General features: G+C 43.2%; 1 protein-coding gene across 2 annotated transcripts in view; it reads right to left on the reverse strand.

The window, feature by feature from the left end:
• Window positions 1–16,913, reverse strand: part of LOC115170189 (netrin-G1-like) — a 182,153-nt gene extending 165,240 nt beyond the window's left edge. Inside the window, exon 1 of one of the 2 annotated variants that reach the window (XM_029726557.1) lies at window positions 16,834–16,913. The gene's annotated coding sequence lies outside the window, so the exon portion shown is untranslated. Of the gene's footprint in view, window positions 1–15,739; window positions 16,129–16,833 lie in introns of those variants that run through there. The other variant, XM_029726556.1, reaches the window with a different exon arrangement.
• Between the last annotated feature and the right edge of the window lie 3,186 nt (window positions 16,914–20,099).

The raw sequence follows: 20,099 nt of genomic DNA on the forward strand, positions 1-20,099 counted from the left end.
TCATTATGGGCTATTGTGTGTAGACTGATGAGGGAAAAAAATAAGTATTTAATACATTTTAGAATACGACTGTAACGTAACAAAATGTGGAAAATATCAAGGGGTCTGAATACTTTCTGAATGCACAGTATAGCGTACCTCTCGCTCTCTGATCACTGAAGTGGAGTTGTGGAGCTGTGGGGTTGTGGGGTTGCCTTGGTGCTTATCTGGTTTGCAGTAGGACAAGAGAAAAAAAGGAAACACTAGGCGATAGTGGATGGGGCTGACCACATAAATGTTGGGTGTCATTCATAGAGAGAGAGTGAGAGAGAGAGAGAGAGAGAGAGAGAGAGAGAGAGAGAGAGAGGAGAGACAGAGGAGAGAGACGAGAGACAGAGGAGAGAGAGAGGAGAGACAGAGGGGGAGACAGCTGGTAATAAAGTAGAAGACTGTGGCTGGTTACTCTGCCATGATGATGAATAGCTGACCCCCTGACCAAACTGACAGTTGACAGTTGAAAGGTCTAGTATGTACTAATAGCTTTATGATGTTAAAGGTCTAGGATGTACTAATAGTTTTATGATGTTAAAGGTCTAGGATGTACTAATAGTTTTATGATGTTAAAGGTCTAGTATGTAGTAATAGCTTTATGATGTTAAAGGTCTAGGATGTACTAATAGTTTTATGATGTTGACAGTTGAAAGGTCTAGTATGTACTAATAGTTTTATGATGTTGACAGTTGAAAGGTCTCGTATGTAGTAATATTCTGAAGATATTTTGCTGTGGAATAAATGTTGTTGCTCTCGATGTAAAACCACACCTGTCTTTTAGTACTAACTTACTCACAGTGTGCGTTTCCATCTGCCTAAATAAGATGATACTAACGCTTAGGCTTTAGCTCAGTGGGCTAACACAGTCGAGGAACACAGGAGACCAGGGTTTGAACTCACTCGGTCACACACCATGTTACCCAATGACTCACAATGCACTGGGGATAACTACATTTTCTGGGTTCAAAGGTTACAAGAAGACAAATGCTATGGCTGCAACAGCGCATTCTATTTTAAAAGTCATACATATTTCACTAGGTTGCTCTGTGTGTTTAGAGTACAGAGAGAGAGAGAGAGAGAGCGAGAGAGAGGAAGTGGGAGAGCGAGAGAGAGAGAGAGAGAGAGAGAGCGAAAGAGAGCGAGAGAGAGAGAGACAGAGAGTGAGAGAGAGAGGAAGTGGGAGAGAGAGAGAGAGAGAGAGAGCGAGCGAAAGAGAGAGAGCAAGCGAAAGAGAGCGAGAGAGAGAAAGAGAGGAAGTGCGAAAGAGAGAGAGAGAGAGAGGGAGAGGAAGTGGGAGAGGGAGAGAGAGAGAGAGCGAGCGAAAGAGAGCGAGAGAGAGAAAGAGCGAGCGAAAGAGAGAGAGCGAGCGAAAGAGAGCAAGAGAGAGAGAGAGCGAGCGAAAGAGAGCGAGAGAGAGAGAGAGGAAGTGGGAGAGGGCGAGTGCGAGAGCGAGAGAGAGAGAGAGAGAGAGAGAGAGAGAGGGGAAGTGTGAGAGGGAGAGAGAGAGAGTGATCAAGAGTGAGAGCGAGAATGAAAGAGACAGAGAGCTAGAACGTGAGAGAGAGTATACAGCAAGATGTTTATCTCTCTTTTCCCTTCTTTCTCATGTTGTTTTTCAATCCTGTGAAACACCCCCTTGTGTCCGCTAGCATCCCATCCATTAGGCCAGTCAGGTGGAGTAAACACGGTAGGCAGCAGTGCCCTGTGGCTTGTTCTGGTTACTCAGTAGACTTTAAAACACTGTGGATATACTCTGTTTATTTTATAATCCAACCCTACATACAGAAAATAATTCACATCCCTTAACGTATTCCACATTTTGTTCTGGTTACAGCCTGAATTCAAAATTGATTAAATGGATTGTTTTTCTCAACCAGCTACACACAATACCCTATGATGACATCACCAGACCCCATGATGACATCACAATACCCCATAATGACATGACAATACCCCATAATGACATCCCAATACCCCATGATGACAAAGTGAAAACATGTTCTTAGACGTTTCTGCAAATGTATTGCACCTGGCTACTCCTACATACCCCTACCCCGGCCAACAGCTCTGCACCCTCCGCAGCAACTTGCCCAAGCCCCACCCCGTTTCTCCTTCACCCAAATCCAGATAGCTGATGTTCTGAAAGAGCTGCAAAATCTGGACCCTCTCTTTCTTCTAAAATGATCCGCCGAAATTGTTGCAACCCCTATTACTAGCCTGTTCAACCTCTCTTTTGTATCGTCTGAGATCCCTAAAGATTGGAAAGCTGCCGCGGTCATCCCCCTCTTCAAAGGGGGATACACTCTAGAACCAAACTGTTATCCATCCTGCCCTGCCTTTCTAAAGTCTTCGAAAGCCAAGTTAACAAACAGATCACCGACCAGTTCGAATCCCACCGTACCTTCTTCACCATGCAATCTGGATTCCGAGCTGGTCACGGGTGAACCTCAGCCACGCTCAAGGTCCTAAACAATATCATAACCGCCATCAATAAAAGGCAGTACTGTGCAGCCGTCTTCATCGATCTGGCCAAGGCTTTCGACTCTGTCAATCACCGCATTCTTATCGGCAGACTCAACAGCCTTGATTTCTCAAATGACTGCCTCGCCTGGTTCACCAACTACTTCTCAGATAGAGTTCAGTGTGTCAAATCAGAGGGCCTGTTGTCTGGACCTTTGGCAGTCTCTATGGGGGTGCCACAGGGTTCAATTCTTGGGCCGACTCTTTTCTTTGTATATATCAATGATGTCGCTTTTGCTGCTGGTGATTCTCTGATCCACCTCTACGCAGACGACACCATTCTGTATACATCTGGACACTGTGTTAACAAACCTCCAAACGAGTTTCAATGCCATACAACACTCCTTCCGTGGCCTCTAACTGCTCTTAAATGCTAGTAAAACTAAATGCATGCTCTTCAACCGATTGCTGCCCGCACCCGCCCGCCTTCCCAGTCCAGAGCTTCTGGCGACGGTTCCCAGTCCAGATCTTTCGGCGACAGTTCCCAGTCCAGAGCTTCCGGCGACGTTTCACAGTCCAGAACCTGCAACGACGGTCCACAGTCCAGAACCTCCTGAGACGGTCTACAGTCTGGAACCTCCTGAGACGGTCCACAGCTCGGATCCTCCTGAGACGGTCCACAACACGGAACCTCCGGCGATGGTCCACGATCCGGAACCTCCAGCGACGGTCAATGGTCCGGAGCATCCAAACACGGCATCCAGTCCAGTTCCATGGCAGGAGCCCTCCTTGGCGTTGATGCCCAGTCCAGACACGGCGTCCAGTCCCGCTCCATGGCAGGAGCCTTCCTCGGCATCGAGATCCAGTCCAGGCACAGTGTTCAGCCTGGGTCCATTTGCTGGATCCACGGGATGAGCGGTTTCTTCGGCCCGCACCAGAGCCACCACCAAAGATGGTGGATCCGTGAGCTGAGCGGGTTCTTCGTCCCGCACCAGAGCCGCCCCCGATGCTGGCGGATCTGCGGGATGAGCGGGTACTTCATCCCGCACTAGAGCCGCCACCGACACTAATCACCCGCACCTGGGGGGGGGGGGGGGGTACTGTCACACACTGACCATAGAGAGCCATTGTTTCTCAATGGTGAAGTAGGTCAGGGCGTGACTGGGGGGTATTCTAGTTCATTATTTCTATGTGGGGTTCTAGGTTATTATTTCTATGTTGGTGATTTGTATATTTTCCCAATAAGACGTAATCGTTGTCTCTAATTGGGGATCATATTTATGTAGCTGTTTTTCCCACCTGTGTTTGTGGGATATTATTTTGTATTTTGTGCATGTGCACCACTTAGTCACATTTCGTTTATTCTTTATTGTTTTGTGCGGTTCACTTAAATAAAATACGTGGAACCCAGATCACGCTGCACGTTGGTTCGAGTATGCTTCCAGTTCATACGACGAGCGTGACATTTATCGAACAAAATGACCATTTGTTGTGTAGCTGGGATCCTTGGGATTGCAAACAGAGGAAGATCTTCAAAGGTAAGTGATTTATTTTATCTCTATTTCTGATTTTTGTGACGCCTCTGCTGGTTTGGACAATGTTTTTAATGCTGGTGTATGCGGGGTGCTGTCCTCAGATAATCGCAGGGTATGCTTTCGCCGTAAATCTGACAAAGTGGCTGGATTAACCTCTATGAGAGCCCTTCCCATTCTCATCCCGTTAAGAGCTTTACACAACTGGATTGTACAATATTTACACACCGTTATTTTTAAGAACAGATTTTCAAGCCGATTTAAATCAAAACTGTAACTAGATCACTCAGAAACATTCAATGTCATCTTGGTAAGCAAACTATTTGGCCTTGTGTTTTAGGTTATTGTCCTGCTGAAAGGTGAATTAATCTCCTAGTGTCTGGTGGAAAGCAGACTGAAACAGGTTTTCCACTAGGATTTTGCCTGTCCTTAACTCTACTCTTTTTATTTTATACAAAAAAACTACCCAGTCCTTGACGATGACAAGCATACCCATAACATGATGCAGCCACCACTATGCTTGAACATATGAAGAGTGGTACTCAATCCCTACTGAGTTCAATAAACTTTTTTTACATTGTTGAATTTTGTTCTAATGTCTGGATTCTGTTATACTGGATGTACACTCTGCAACGTGGATTTAATAGAGACTCCTCTTAGCCCAAAATAAGTCTCTCTCCGGTAGGAAGGGAGCTGATTTTATAGAGACTCCTCTCAGCCCAACAGAAGATAATCTCCTTTTCTTTCACATGCACCTTCAGCCATAACAAGCCTATAGGCAGCCCAAGCAAATTGATAAATATTCTGAGATGCAAGTCTTTAAGTGCTCAAATGCGTATAGATTCTTGGATCAATTACTCCATGAAACATTCAAGTGAACTTACTGCATGTTTTAATTCAGCCTGAAGTGGGATGGGATGGGGGGGGCTGTCATAAAGCCCTTTTGTGGGGGAAAACTAATTCTGATTGGCTGGCCTGGCTGCCAAGTGGGTGGGCCTTTGCATTCCAAGGCCCAATCATTAGAGTCTAATGCGTTTATTTCCATTGACTGATTTCCTTATACAAAATGTAACTCAGTAAATTCTTTGAAATTGTTGCAATGTTGCGTTTATATTTTAGTTCCAGTATATTCATTCAGCCAAGTTCCAGCACCTAACTCAGGTTACTAGGCAAACTGAGCTGGCAAATGCGTGTTGTCTGGCTGATGAATGCCATCATAAGACTGTAAAATGCCCCCCAGCTTTACTTGGCCAACACCCAAACCTCTGCTATGAGCCAGAGCCAGTCAGAGTGTGATCTATTGGCAGGGAACACAGAAGTGGCCCCACTGCCTGTCCCCTCTCTCTCTCTGCTGCTGTTTCTCTCTCCTTCCCTCTCTCTCTATTTCTCTGCCTCTCTCTCTCTCTCTTTATTTCTCTCTGCCTCTCTCTCTCTCTCTCTCTACTTATCTGCCTCCTCTCTATTTCTCTGCCTCTCCTTCTCTCTCCTTCCCTCTCTATTTCTCTGCCTCCCTCTCTTTATTTCTATCTGCCTCCTCTCTATTTCTCTGCCTCTCCATCTCTCTCCTTCCCTCTCTATTTCTCTGCTTCTCTCTCCATCCCTCTCTCTCTCAATTTCTCTGCCTCCCTCTCTCTCTCAATTTCTCTGCCTCCCTCTCTCTCAATTTCTCTGCCTCCCTCTCTCTCTATTTCTCTGCCTCCCTCTTTTTATTTCTCTCTGCCTCCCTCTCTTTCTATTTCTCTCTGCCTCCCTATCTCTCTCTTTTTCTGCCTACCTCTCTCTATATATACACTGCTCAAAAAAATAAAGGGAACACTTAAACAACACAATGTAACTCCAAGTCAATCACACTTCTGTGAAATCAAACTGTCCACTTAGGAAGCAACACTGATTGACAATAAATTTCACATGCTGTTGTGCAAATGGAATAGACAACAGGTGGAAATTATAGGCAATTAGCAAGACACCCCCAATAAAGGAGTGGTTCTGCAGGTGGGGACCACAGACCACTTCTCAGTTCCTATGCTTCCTGGCTGATGTTTTGGTCACTTTTGAATGCTGGCGGTGCTTTCACTCTAGTGGTAGCATGAGACGGAGTCTACAACCCACACAAGTGGCTCAGGTAGTGCAGCTCATCCAGGATCGCACATCAATGCGAGCTGTGGCAAGAAGGTTTGCTGTGTCTGTCAGCGTAGTGTCCAGAGCATGGAGGCGCTACCAGGAGACAGGCCAGTACATCAGGAGACGTGGAGGAGGCCGTAGGAGGGCAACAACCCAGCAGCAGGACCGCTACCTCCGCCTTTGTGCAAGGAGGAGCACTGCCAGAGCCCTGCAAAATGACCTCCAGCAGGCCACAAATGTGCATGTGTCTGCTCAAACAGTCACAAACAGACTCCATGAGGGTGGTATGAGGGCCCGACGTCCACAGGTGGGGGTTGTGCTTACAGCCCAACACCGTGCAGGACGTTTGGCATTTGCCAGAGAACACCAAGATTGGCAAATTCGCCACTGGCGCCCTGTGCTCTTCACAGATGAAAGCAGGTTCACACTGAGCACGTGACAGACGTGACAGAGTCTGGAGACGCCGTGGAGAACGTTCTGCTGCCTGCAACATCCTCCAGCATGACCGGTTTGGCGGTGGGTCAGTCATGGTGTGGAGTGGCATTTCTTTGGGGGGCCGCACAGCCCTCCATGTGCTCGCCAGAGGTAGCCTGACTGCCATTATGTACCGAGATGAGATCCTCAGACCCCTTGTGAGACCATATGCTGGTGCGGTTGGCCCTGGGTTCCTCTTAATGCAAGACAATGCTAGACCTCATGTGGCTGGAGTGTGTCAGCAGTTCCTGCAAGAGGAAGGCATTGATGCTATGGACTGGCCCGCCCGTTCCCCAGACCTGAATCCAATTGAGCACATCTGGGACATCATGTCTCGCTCCATCCACCAACGCCACGTTGCACCACAGACTGTCCAGGAGTTGGCGGATGCTTTAGTCCAGGTCTGGGAGGAGATCCCTCAGGAGACCATCCGCCACCTCATCAGGAGCATGCCCAGGCGTTGTAGGGAGGTCATACAGGCACGTGGAGGCCACACACACTACTGAGCCTCATTTTGACTTGTTTTAAGGACATTACATCAAAGTTGGATCAGCCTGTAGTGTGGTTTTCCACTTTAATTTTGAGTGTGACTCCAAATCCAGACCTCCATGGGTTGATAAATTGGATTTCCATTGATTATTTTTGTGTGATTTTGTTGCCAACACATTCAACTATGTAAAGAAAAAAGTATTTAATAAGATTATTTCTTTCATTCAGATCTAGGATGTGTTGTTTAAGTGTTCCCTTTATTTTTTTGAGCAGTATATATATCTCTGCCTCCCCCTCTCTCTGTCTCCCTCTCTCTCTCTCTCTACTTCTCTGCCTCTCTCTCTACTTATCTGCCTCCCCCCCTCTCTCTCTCTCTCTCTCTCTCTCTCTACTTCTCTGCCTATCTCTCTCTCTCTCTCTCTCTCTCTCGCTCTCTCTCTCTATTACTCTGCCTCTCTTTTTCTCTGCCTCCCTCTTGCTCTCCCCCTATTTCTCTGCCTCCCTCTCTCTCTCTCTCTCTCTCTCTTTCTCTGCCTCCCCCTCTCTCTCTTTCTCTGCCTCCCTCTCTCTCTTTCTCTGTCTCCCTCTCTATCTTTTTCTCTGCCTCCCTCTCTCTCTTTCTCTGCCTCTCTCTCTCTTTCTCTGCCTCCCCCTCTCTCTCTCTCTGCCTCCCTCTCTCTCTTTCTCTGTCTCCCTCTCTATCTTTTTCTCTGCCTCCCTCTCTCTCTTTCTCTGCCTCTCTCTCTCTTTCTCTGCCTCCCCCTCTCTCTCTCTCTGCCTCCCTCTCGCTCTCTTTCTCTGCTTCCCTCTCTGCCTCCCTCGCTCTCTCTCTCCCTTTCTCTGCCTCTCTCTCTCTTTCTCTACCTCTCGCTTTGTCATTCTCTCTCTCTATTTCTACCTCTCTCACGCGCGCTTTCTCCTCCTCTCTCTTTCTCTGCCTCCCTCTCTTTATTTCTATCTGCCTCCTCTCTCTATTTCTCTGCCTCTCTCTCCCTCTCTCTCTCTACTTCTCTGCCTCTCTCCCTCTACTTATCTGCCTCCTTTCTCTATTTCTCTATTTCTCTCTGCCTCCCTCTCTCTCTATTTCTCTCTGCCTCCCCCTCTATTTCTCTCTAACTCCCCCTCTCTTTCTCTGCCTCCCCCTTTCTCTATTTCTCTCTGCCTCCCCCTCTCTCTCTCTGCCTCCCTCTCGCTCTCTTTCTCTGCTTCCCTCTCTGCCTCCCCCTCTCTCTCTCTCTCTCTCTCGCTCTCTTTCTCTACCTCTCTCTCGCACGCTTTCTCCTCCTCTCTCTTTCTCTGCCTCTCTCTCTCTCTCTTTCTCTGCCTCTCTCTCTCTTTCTCTGCCTCTCTCTCTCTCTCTTTCTCTGCCTTTCTCTCTCTTTCTCTGCCTCTCTCTCTCTCTCTTTCTCTGCCTCTCTCTCTTTCTCTGCCTCTCTCCCTCTCTCTTTCTCTGCCTCTCTCCCTCTCTCTTTCTCTGCCTCTCTCTCTCTCTCTCTTTCTCTGCCTCTCTCTCTTTCTCTGCCTCTCTCCCTCTCTCTTTCTCTGCCTCTCTCCCTCTCTCTCTCTATTTCTCTGCCTCCTTCTCTCTCTATTGCTCTCTGCCTTTCTCTTTCTCTTACTCTGTGCTCCTCTTACTCTCTGTCCCTCTCTTCTGCCTACTTAGTATCACAGTGGTGGGGTGGTTTTCAGTTTTCCAAATGATTCATAATTATCCGCTCATGAAAAAAGTTTATCTGAAGGTGATGATGCCTGCTGTAGACTCAGACAGCCAACACCATGTATGTATGAGATCTTCCCGTGCATTATTGAAAACTATTTAACATACTGCACACTGGAACGCACACACACACACTGGCCATTAACTTCCAACAGGCTACTTTCGCCTATATATCAAATTATTAAGTAGTGATGGGAAACCGAGGCTCTCTGAAGGCTTAAGCACTTTTTACCAAATTGTATCGGGGAAAAATAAAAAAAATGTTAATTACTTTGAGCTTCATTATCTGTTCACGAAGCACATTAGTGACATCTGCTGGTCAGCAATACATAGCAGTGTGTGATTATCAGATACAGGTATTTCTTTCTCAGTTGTTTTCATTTTAAGACCTTGTAGCAGCGGTCAGTAGTTGGCTGATTATAGTAGCCTATAATTATATATTATAGTAGCCTATAATTATATATTATAGTAGCCTATTATTATATATTATAATAGCCTATAATTATATATTATAATAGCCTATAATTATATATTATAGTAGCCTATAATTATATATTATATTATAGTAGCCTATAATTATATATTATATTATAGTAGCGTATTATTATATATTAAAGTAGCCTATAATTATATATTATATTATAGTAGCCTATTATTATATATTAAAGTAGCCTATAATTATATATTATATTATAGTAGCCTATTATTATATATTATATTATAGTAGCCTATAATTATATATTATACTATAGTAGCCTATTATTATATATTATAGTAGCCTATTATTATATATTAAAGTAGCCTATAATTATATATTATATTATAGTAGCCTATAATTATATATTATATTATAGTAGCCTATAATTATATATTATATTATAGTAGCCTATTATTATATATTAAAGTAGCCTATAATTATATATTATATTATAGTAGCCTATTATTATATATTAAAGTAGCCTATAATTATATATTATATTATAGTAGCCTATTATTATATATTAAAGTAGCCTATAATTATATATTATATTATAGTAGCCTATTATTATATATTATATTATAGTAGCCTATAATTATATATTATACTATAGTAGCCTATTATTATATATTAAAGTAGCCTATAATTATATATTATATTATAGTGGCCTATAATCAATTGAAATATCAGGTTTGCATCTTACATCATGCTTCCCTTTTTCGCCTTCAAGTTGACTATTTAAAAAAAAACTCAATCTATGGCATTATTTATGATGCTTAAGACAGAAACTTACTATACTAAATTAGATATATTTTTTGAACAATGGTGTATAAAGAACAATTTTATAAATAGTGTAAATAGCCTTCAGTGGAACGTCCCTGAACGTTCGTTACCCACTAAGCTAACGTTGAGGTGAAACTTATCGTTCAAAAATCCTAACTATATTTGTATGTACGGTGTACAGCAGGGGTCAGTGTTTGAAAGCAGCTTGGAATCAGGAAAAAACATCGGAACCACGACATAAAATCAGTGGGATCTCGCATTTTTTTGCAACACACGGTTTGAAAAAGCCTGTGATCAAACGAATTTTCGGACGTGGGTAATGACGTACTTGTGATAAAGTGACAGACGCATCGACAAACTGCTTCGAAGTTAACTGCTTTTTTTTTCCTTTTCGATTTCGACACATGACTCGGAGCTCCGGTATCAAACATAACATCACTATTAATCAGAACTCAGGCATTATTGTGTTAATCCTCTAAGATCCATCAGAGGACAGACATTCAGCCCCTCAGACATTCAGCCCTGTCTATAGCCTATACAACCCCCGTCCAGCCATAACCACTCAGCCCTGTCTATAGCCTATACAACCCCGTCCAGCCATAACCGCTCAGCCCTGTCTATAGCCTATACAACCCCCGTCCAGCCATAACCGCTCAGCCGTGTCTATAGCCTATACAACCCCCGTCCAGCCATAACCATTCAGCCCTGTCTATAGCCTATACAACCCCGTCCAGCCATAACCACTCAGCCCTGTCTATAGCCTATACAACCCCCGTCCAGCCATAACCACTCAACCCTGTCTATAGCCTATACAACCCCCGTCCAGCCATAACCACTCAGCCCTGTCTATAGCCTATACAACCCCCGTCCAGCCATAACCACTCAGCCCTGTCTATAGCCTATACAACCCCCATCCAGCCATAACCACTCAGCCCTGTCTATAGCCTATACAACCCCCGTCCAGCCATAACCACTCAGCCCTGTCTATAGCCTATACAACCCCCGTCCAGCCATAACCACTCAGCCCTGTCTATAGCCTATACAACCCCCGTCCAGCCAGTATGAGCCACAACCACTAGCAGTAGTGTATGTTCATGGTTTCTAAGGGAAGCCAGGCTTCCCCTCCAACACCCCCCCCCCTCAAAAAAAACACAACATATTAAATAATGTATCTTTAATCACTCTGCGTTTAATAATTGTCCTTCAATTCGCAAAAGGCTACCTATCTCACCGAAGAAAACATCCGAAAGGGCGAAACAGTGCCCCTCTGTCTATGTACAGTGCTTTCGGAAAGTATTCTGACCCCCTCTCCCTTTTTTCCACATTTTGTGACGTTACAGCCTTATTCTAAAATGGATTAAATAATTTTTTTCTCTGATCAATCTACACACAATACACTAGAATGACATCACTATACACCATAATGACATCACAATACACCATACTGACATCACAATACACCAGAATGACAACATTTGTGACAGACCAGGTCGATTCGGTCTTCGGCAAAATTTGAAACAGTGTTTTTTATATTGGATAAAAGTAGAGGATCAGAGCTAGAAAACGGTATATCATACACTACAGTTTAGGAACAATGGGAAAGTAATTCTGCTTTGAAAGTTGATAAATGTGTAACCTCACTTTTGAGAAAATGGCCTATGAATGTTTTGGTACCTACTGGAGAGCTCTTCTTTGTCTACACCCGTTCAGCATCGTTCACACCCTTTAAAGCTTAAGCCCCACCCATCTCTTTAAAGGTTGATTCCGAGTTTTCTGACCTCACAACAGCAGTCAAGCACCCAAGCTAACTGGCTAACGGTGGCTAGCTACTTCCAGACACAAATGAGAGAACACCTCATCCTGACCATTTTACTCACCCTAGCAGAGCTGGTTAGGCTGTTTTTATGTTATCCAGAGCATTAGTGACTGCAACTGTGCTGCTGGCAAAAATTCGATTACACTTGTTTTGCCAACGTTTATTGACGTCGGACATATTCAATGGGTGTTGAGTGTTCGGAAATTCCTCAGTAAATTTACCAGATGCGACTCGACAGCTGTTGATAGACGTAAGGACATCATGAACATTCTATTGAAAGGGATACTTGCATAGTGGAGTCTTTGTTAAGACATGTCGCTAGCTAGCTAAACAATGAACCATAATCCTAACTCATGACGTTACTAACCTTCATGAATCTGCAGGCAGCTAACCAACCAGGTTCAATGTTAGCGAGCTAACATTAGGCTATAACTAGCAATACAAATTGCTCTGAAATATGAATAATATTACTACACAGATCATACATGTAACGTTAGCTAGCGAGCCAGCAAGCTAACGTTAGCTAGCTAGCTAGCTAACTGTACACTTTAACGTGAAATGAAAAGGACTTTCTGACAAAATTAGAAACGTGTAATATCGGAAAAATGTAGCTAGCTAGACTATCTTACCCGTATACATGGCTAGACACTTCTCCCTCTGTCACAGATTCCATAGTTGATTTACTTTGAAGATGTAATCTGGAGACCATCTCCTTAGCTATCATACTCTAATTCCACTGATTTCAAAAACTCGGTCCTCCAGAAAGTGGAGAGCAACACTTATGCAATTTTAGTACGCAATATATATATTTTTTAAAAGCCGCGTTAGTACTTACACATACTGACCAGCTCAAATAGACAGAAGCATGGCAGACCAATCTGAACTCATCTCTCAGGGGAATGTCCAGCCCACTCATTATCTCAGCCAATCATGGCTAGCGGGAAGGTCGCCTGCTTTTTATCTGTGGCTAAACCTACTCGGCGCGTATTTCACAAATGTTATTCGTATTTACAGATGGCATACAAGTTTGATATTAAGGCACATGAAAATTCACATGTTCCAGAAAGCATTTCTGCCCCCCCAAAATGCATTTTGATTAAAAAAAGGTTACGTTCAAATGGCTCTCCTGTGAAGTAGTGATGCGTGACAAACAGTTTATATATAAAAAAACAGAAATACCTTATTTACATAAGTATTCAGACCCATTGCTCTGAGACTCAAAATTTTACTCAGGTACATCCTGTTTTCATTGATCATCCTTGAGATTTTTCGACAACTTGATTGGAGTCCACCTGTGGTAAATTGTATTGATTGGACATGATTTGGAAAGGCATACAGCTGTCTATATAAGGTCCCACAGTTGACAGTGCATGTCAGAGCAAAAACCTGTCACGGCTGTCGTAGGAATGAGAGGACCAAGGTGCAGCGTGTGTGTCGTTCCACATTTTATTTAATCTGTGAAACTTTGCAATACATAAATAAACTGAATAAACAAAACAACAAACCGTGACGCAGAGCAGAAACAAACGCTACTCAAAAATAATCACCCACAAAACCCAGGAAGAAAAACCCCTACTTAAGTATGATCTCCAATTATAGACAACAAGGACCAGCTGCCTCTAATTGGAGATCATTCCAAACAAACCAACATAGAAATACAGTCGGAAGGGTCTCATTATCATATTTCCCAGCATGCTTTGTTGTAGGTAATTTTTTTTTAATAGTTTGTTTTAATATGTTTCCTCATGCACATTGATTAATGAAATTGATCTTACACTATACAAAGATAAATAACTAAATATTTTCTAAACTAAACCAATTTGTAAGGGGTTGGACTTATTGTACTGAGATGGTTGTTTCAGTTTATATGGTTTAGGTAGTCTTGTCATTAAGTCCTTTACCATAGCAGTTATTCTGAGTGCAGGTTTTGGGTGATAAAATATAAAAAACAAAATGGATATTCTCCCTCTGACTGGATTCCTAGTGATGGGCAAATGAAGCTTCTTGAAGCATTGAGCCTTTCCAGCCAATTGTTTGCGAAAATTAGGTTCATTATTCGACACTGTGTACACAATTGTGGCAGCTGCTGGTCAAAAATAATTTATAGCAGCCAAATTATTTTAGATGACGTCCCACACGCCGTAGCGCATAGCCTTTATGTCTTCTACCGGCACCAATACCAAACCAATCAGGTGGTTGTTCAACAAAAACAAAAGCTTTGGAAGTCATTGATCATTGCTAAAGTGATACAGGCATCGGCACATCGCTTTAAAGTAAACTGCTTAGCGACTACGACGCACCATATGGGGGGGGCTTATTGGAGCTGTCATTTGTGACCGAGACTTGTAAACGTGTACTTTAAACAAAATAACAATGTACATTTCTTGATTGCTAGACATACAAATATTAGTATTTCTTGATACATTTAAAATGAGGTGTAGTGGTGGCTGCGACCGACTTGTGAACGACTCTTCCTCTGCTCTGTTGTCCGTTACATACTTCCCGTTATGGAGAGGAAACTAACATCCGTTTGGCCGGAGCAAGGAGTCTGGGTAACCAGGCAAGGTGATAAGCACAGTCGTTTGCGAACTGCAGCCCCCCCCCCCAACACACTATTCATTCTCCAGTTTGAGTTTGTTGAGCAGAGGCTTGTGTATGTTTTGGTTCTATAAAGCTGTGTCCATCATAACATTCAGTAATCAATTAATTGCATTCATTATTGCACCATGAGATGAATTATCAGTTCAAAACATGGATTTTTCTTCTCTATGCTCATGATCTATTTCCCTTCGCACATATGACAGACAGTTGGTGGTTGGAGCACGTCTATTGGGAGCTGCTGAGCCGGAGGAGCCCGTATTAATCCTGCTGTAGGACTCACTGCGGCCAGCAATAGCAGGTCAAACAAACTACTAAAAGGAACGAGTCACTCAGAAAAAAATAAAAAATAAAAATCACGACTCTTGAGTCAGTAAAAAGAGACTGATGTGGTCAATGAGACAGGATTTTCAGCCCACAACGTCAAATATAACTACGCCTAAAGTAAATTAAACTAAAGTAAACTAAAAACATTAAATGTATAACATGCGGACATAAAGGGCTTATTTTTAATTGAACCACAAGGCTTCAGGAATAAAAGTTACTGAACGCAACAACCTTGTCTTTGTCACGAACAAACAGTCATTGGTGGGTATCGCTCACATTCACACGAAAGGCATGCAGGGAAAATATGCAAATATGGCTTTACACCCTAGAGTGTTAAAACAACACCCCCAGTGTTTAGTGTTAAAACCTAAAGGCATTGTGCTGAATAACCTGTCCGTGTATTTAAAAAGTGTTACAGCGAATAAACACTTTCTGGTGTTTACAATCTAAACACTGTGATGTAAAATTCTAAATTCCTTGACGCATTTAAAAAGTGTTACCAAAAAAGTGTTTAGTTATGTGTTTATAGACACTTGATTTTACAGTGTAAGTGCCCTAGAATGGAGCTGTAGGCTAACTGTTTTTAAACATTCAACAAGTTCAATATGCAACCTAGTGTTTACCTTAGTTGATTAAAGTTGGTGTGTTGCAAGCGGTCATGGAGTAGATCTGCAATATCTGATGTAGACTTTGGTACACGACCAGATTGAAAACATCTTGGTCACATCTAAATCTATAGCCTTATCATTACAATAACCACCCGAGTCATGCGTAAAGCGTTTAGAAAGCAACAGACAGAGAAAAACATCTCTCTCGCGCTAAAAACCCATAGAAAATTAAAATAGCTAAAATAACCCAATAAATCCTCAGATTTTGGTTATCAACTTCAAGATCTAACATCTCCTTCCTCTCACCTTATGCAACCTCTTTTTTTGGAGATCCCTCTCTTTCACTGAGAGCGAGGTTTTCAGGGAAATCCCGGGAGCACAAACGGCTTCTCTCCAAGTCTCTCTTTCACCGCTCAGACGAGTCTCCGGAGACAGGAATAACCCCGAGACACGGGAAGCCTCCACGCTTATCCTTAATCATCGGTTTATTTTATGCAGCAGAGACGTTCACGCGGTTGATATATTGAGTCAGTCGACCATGCAGGCGTTCCTCAGGTCTCGGGATCTTCCTTGATAACCTCCTAAACCACCTATCTCCGCTCTTTCTGCTCTCTGCGGGGTTTAGGGACAGAGTCACAGAGCTCGGAGTGGGTAATTACGGGCTTCCCCACTGTCTCCTACCACTTGTCACTCCCCAACAAGAGTCTAGAATAGAGATAAGCAATCTTTTTCCAAACGTGAGCTAATAGGAACGACGAGAACTATTATAGTTCAACACTTGTCTCTCTCATTCAGCTGGGTCCTAGAGATAACCTTTTGACAAAGGGGAGAGATGAAATCACCCAAGATACGGACTTAGAATAGTATATGCCCTCTTTATGTGGACAATAATATGCCGAGGCTGAATCGGGGGATGAGGGTGTGGATATCCGCGTATTCGCATTCTTGTTATATTCTGTCTATCTATACAATGTGAAAAGGTCTATTTCACATGTGGTTTCTACTGAAGGTTCATGGGATAAATATATATTTTAGAATAAAACCTCATAGTAATGTACCCGGTATGAGGGTACCTTACTATGTACCTTACTATGTACCTTACTATGGTCTGACAACAATTTCTTTAGTTTGTGTGAACCAAATGCAGTTTTTTTTTCTTAATGTGTAGTTTCACTTGCTAATCTGTCATTTATACCAAAGTTCGATAACAAGACAGATAAAGCAACACATAAACAACTCTTCATCAACACATGAAAAGTAATAACGCATGACGTTGATCAATGGACATCTGTCATTCTCTACTAATCATTTCACTCCATGTGAGAGACGCAAAGCAGTGAAAACGCCTGTTATGCATTGTTCCTATATTCTCCAAGCCAATAAAGAAGACAAGTACTTACCTTTCCTCTCTCCAAGTTCACCAGTCATTGAAATACATTTAAACGGGAACTCCTTCAAATCGACCGTGCATAATGTGGTGACTTTTAAAGGCTTTTGTAGGGCAGAGTAAGACGGATGCGGCGGAGCAGGTAGCGGCTGCTGTACGTAGCTCCCGCAGTGAAGAGTCATTGATGTTATACTTGCCCCTGCAGGGTGCCGAACAGTGGGGCAAACAAGTGTCGTGACGGGTCGGTTTGAGCAAGACGCTTATTAATGTTGGTGTTATTGCCATGTCCGGGACCGGGAGTTAGCGCCATAACCACACCCGATCTGAAGGTCAGCATCATTAAACAGTTGTGTCCATAGATTACTAATAGACTGTTTGGAACACTAAACTCACCTAGTGGATATACTAATTGACGTGATTACGCTTATCAATTGTGATCCAAGTCAAATGCTTCATATTGTGAAGTCGGTTTTGGGGATAATGAAATCACATGTTATGGGCGTGAGAGAAATAATGATTTGAGTGTAGGGACAGAGGGTAGGCACTAGGTTGGCCTACATGATTTAAAGATGCCTTAAATGTGTTGAAATGAGATTGGTTAAAGTCATAGTTGGCTGCAAGGATTGGTTTACTAACAAGTGTTTTCATTATCCGAACATTTTACTGAAGATACGATACCAGGGCCAAGTATCAGGATACCGGGTACAATCGAAATACCATGGGAGGGAAATGCAGTGTTTCTGTTAGCCGCATCCACCGAATGATTGTTCCTACTTTCAAAACGTTATGCTGCATGTGTTACGCAAAATAAATAAAAATAAAAAAAAACTGTCACTTATAATTCACGTCTACACAATACAACACATATTTAATTGAACTTCACCACTGTTCACTGAATAATAGAATAGTGTGTAGAATAGCTGATTTGCGTCATGAAACTGAAGCTGTCAAATAAAATCAAATTGTATTGGTCACATGCAGATATGGCTAGCAGATGTTATTGCGAGTGTAGTGAAATCTACATTTACATTTTAGTCATTTAGCAGACGCTCTTATCTAGAGCGACTTACAGTAGAGTGCATACATTTTATTACATTTTTAAATACTGATAGATAGTAAAGAATAGATAGTGAAGTATACAGTATACAGTAAATACATATGAGATGAGTAATGCGAGTTATGTAAACATTCTTAAAGTGGCATTGTTAAAGTGACTAGTGTTCCATTTATTTAAGTGTGTCACAATTTTCGTCGGTGAAGGAGGACCAAAACGCAGCAGGTATGTGTATGCTCATCTTGAGAATTTATTAACTTCAAAAAATGAACATACAAAATAACAAAACAGAAAAAGAACAAACAACTACAAACAGTCTGGCTAGCATAGGCTCAACACAGAACAATCACCCACAAATCCCAAACACAAACACACCCTACTATATGGGACTCTCAATCAAAGGCAGATAGACAACACCTGCCTTCAACTGAGAGTCCCAACCCCAATTAACCAAACATAGACATACACTCACTAGACTCCACATAGAAATACCTAAACATAAACCAACACCCGGAATTACTAACTCAAACACCCTTTTAACAAAAACACACCACCCTGAACCACATAAAACAAATACCCTCTGCCACGCCCTGACCAAACTACAAAACAATTAACCTTATATACTGGCCAGGACGTGACAAAGTGGCCAATGATATCAAGTCTGTATGTTGGCAGCAGCCTCTCTGTGTTAGTGATGGCTGTTTAACAATCTGATGGCCTTGAGATTGAAAAAGAGCTTCTATCTCTCAGTCCCAGCTTTGATGCACCTGTACTGACCTCACCTTCTGGATGGAAGCTGGGTGAACAGGTAGTGGCTTGGGTGGTTGTTGTCCTTGATGATCTTTTTTGCCTTCCTGTGACATCGGGTGTTGTAGGTGTCCTGGAGGGCAGGCAGTTTGCCCCCGGTGATGCGTTGTGCAGACCGCACCACCCTCTGGAGACCCCTGCGGTTGTGAGCGGTGCAGTTGCCGTACCAGGCGGTGATACAGCCTGACAGGATGCTCTCGATTGTGCATCTGTAAATGTTAGTGAGGGTGACATGCCACATTTCTTCAGCCTCCTGAGGTTGAAGAGGCGCTGTTGCGCCTTCTTCACCATACTGTCTGTGTGGGTGGACCATTTCAGTTTGTCAGCGATATGTACAACGAGGAACTTAAAACTTCCACCTTCTCCACTGCTGTCCCGTCGGTGTGGATAGGGGGGTGCTCCCTCTGCTGTTTCTTGATGTCCGCAATCATCTCTTTTGTTTTGCTGACATTGAGTGAGAGGTTATGTTCCTGACACCACACTCCGAGGGGCCCTCACCTCCTCCCTGTAGGCCGTCTCGTCATTATTGGTAATCAAGCCTACCACTGTAGTGTCGTCTGCAAACTTGATGATTGAGTTGGAGGCGTACATGGCCACGCAGTCGTGGGTAAACAGGGAGTACAGGAGGGGGCTGAGCACGCACCCTTGTGGGGCCCCAGTGTTGAGGATCAGCGGAGTGGAGATGTTGTTTCCTACTTTCACCACCTGGGGGCGGAATGTTAGGATGTCCAGGACCCAGTTGCACAGGGCGTGTCGAGACCCAGGGTCTCAAGCTTAATGATGAGTTTGGAGGGTACTATGGTGTTGAATGCTGAGCTGTAGTCAATGAACAGCATTCTTACTTAGGTATTCCTCTTGTTCAGATGGGATAGGGCAGTGTACAGTGTGATGGTGATTGCGTCATCTGTGGACTTATCGGGGCGTGAACCAAATTGGAGTGGGTCGAGGGTAACAGGTAGGGTGGAGGTGATATGATCCTTGACTAGTCTCTCAAAGCACTTCATGATGACAGAGGTGAGTGCTACGGGGCGATAGTCATTTAGTTCAGTTACCTTCGCTTTCTTGGGAATGTCATTGTGACAGTAAGTGGAAAACACTGCATAAGACCTTTTTTACCCCTCCCTCCCTCCCTCACACACACACACACACTCTCTCCCTCTCTCTCTCATAAACACACACACAAACACCAGTCTCTCTCTCTCCCACAAACACATACACAGACTGCTCCAAACTTTTAAAACATGAAGCAAACCAAAACATAATTTAAGGAGCACTGGAAAGAAATAGATGTTTGATATAATTTAGTCTTCCATTAGGCCTATATGAATCCTACCTTTGAAGCACATCTCATGAGTAGCAGACCCTTGTCCTTTCTTCCTGTGCCAATCAAATATTCCTAGACCTACTGTCAAATTAAC

The sequence above is a fragment of the Salmo trutta genome, chromosome 31 (assembly GCF_901001165.1).
Source record: "Salmo trutta chromosome 31, fSalTru1.1, whole genome shotgun sequence".
Classification (NCBI taxonomy): domain Eukaryota; kingdom Metazoa; phylum Chordata; class Actinopteri; order Salmoniformes; family Salmonidae; genus Salmo; species Salmo trutta.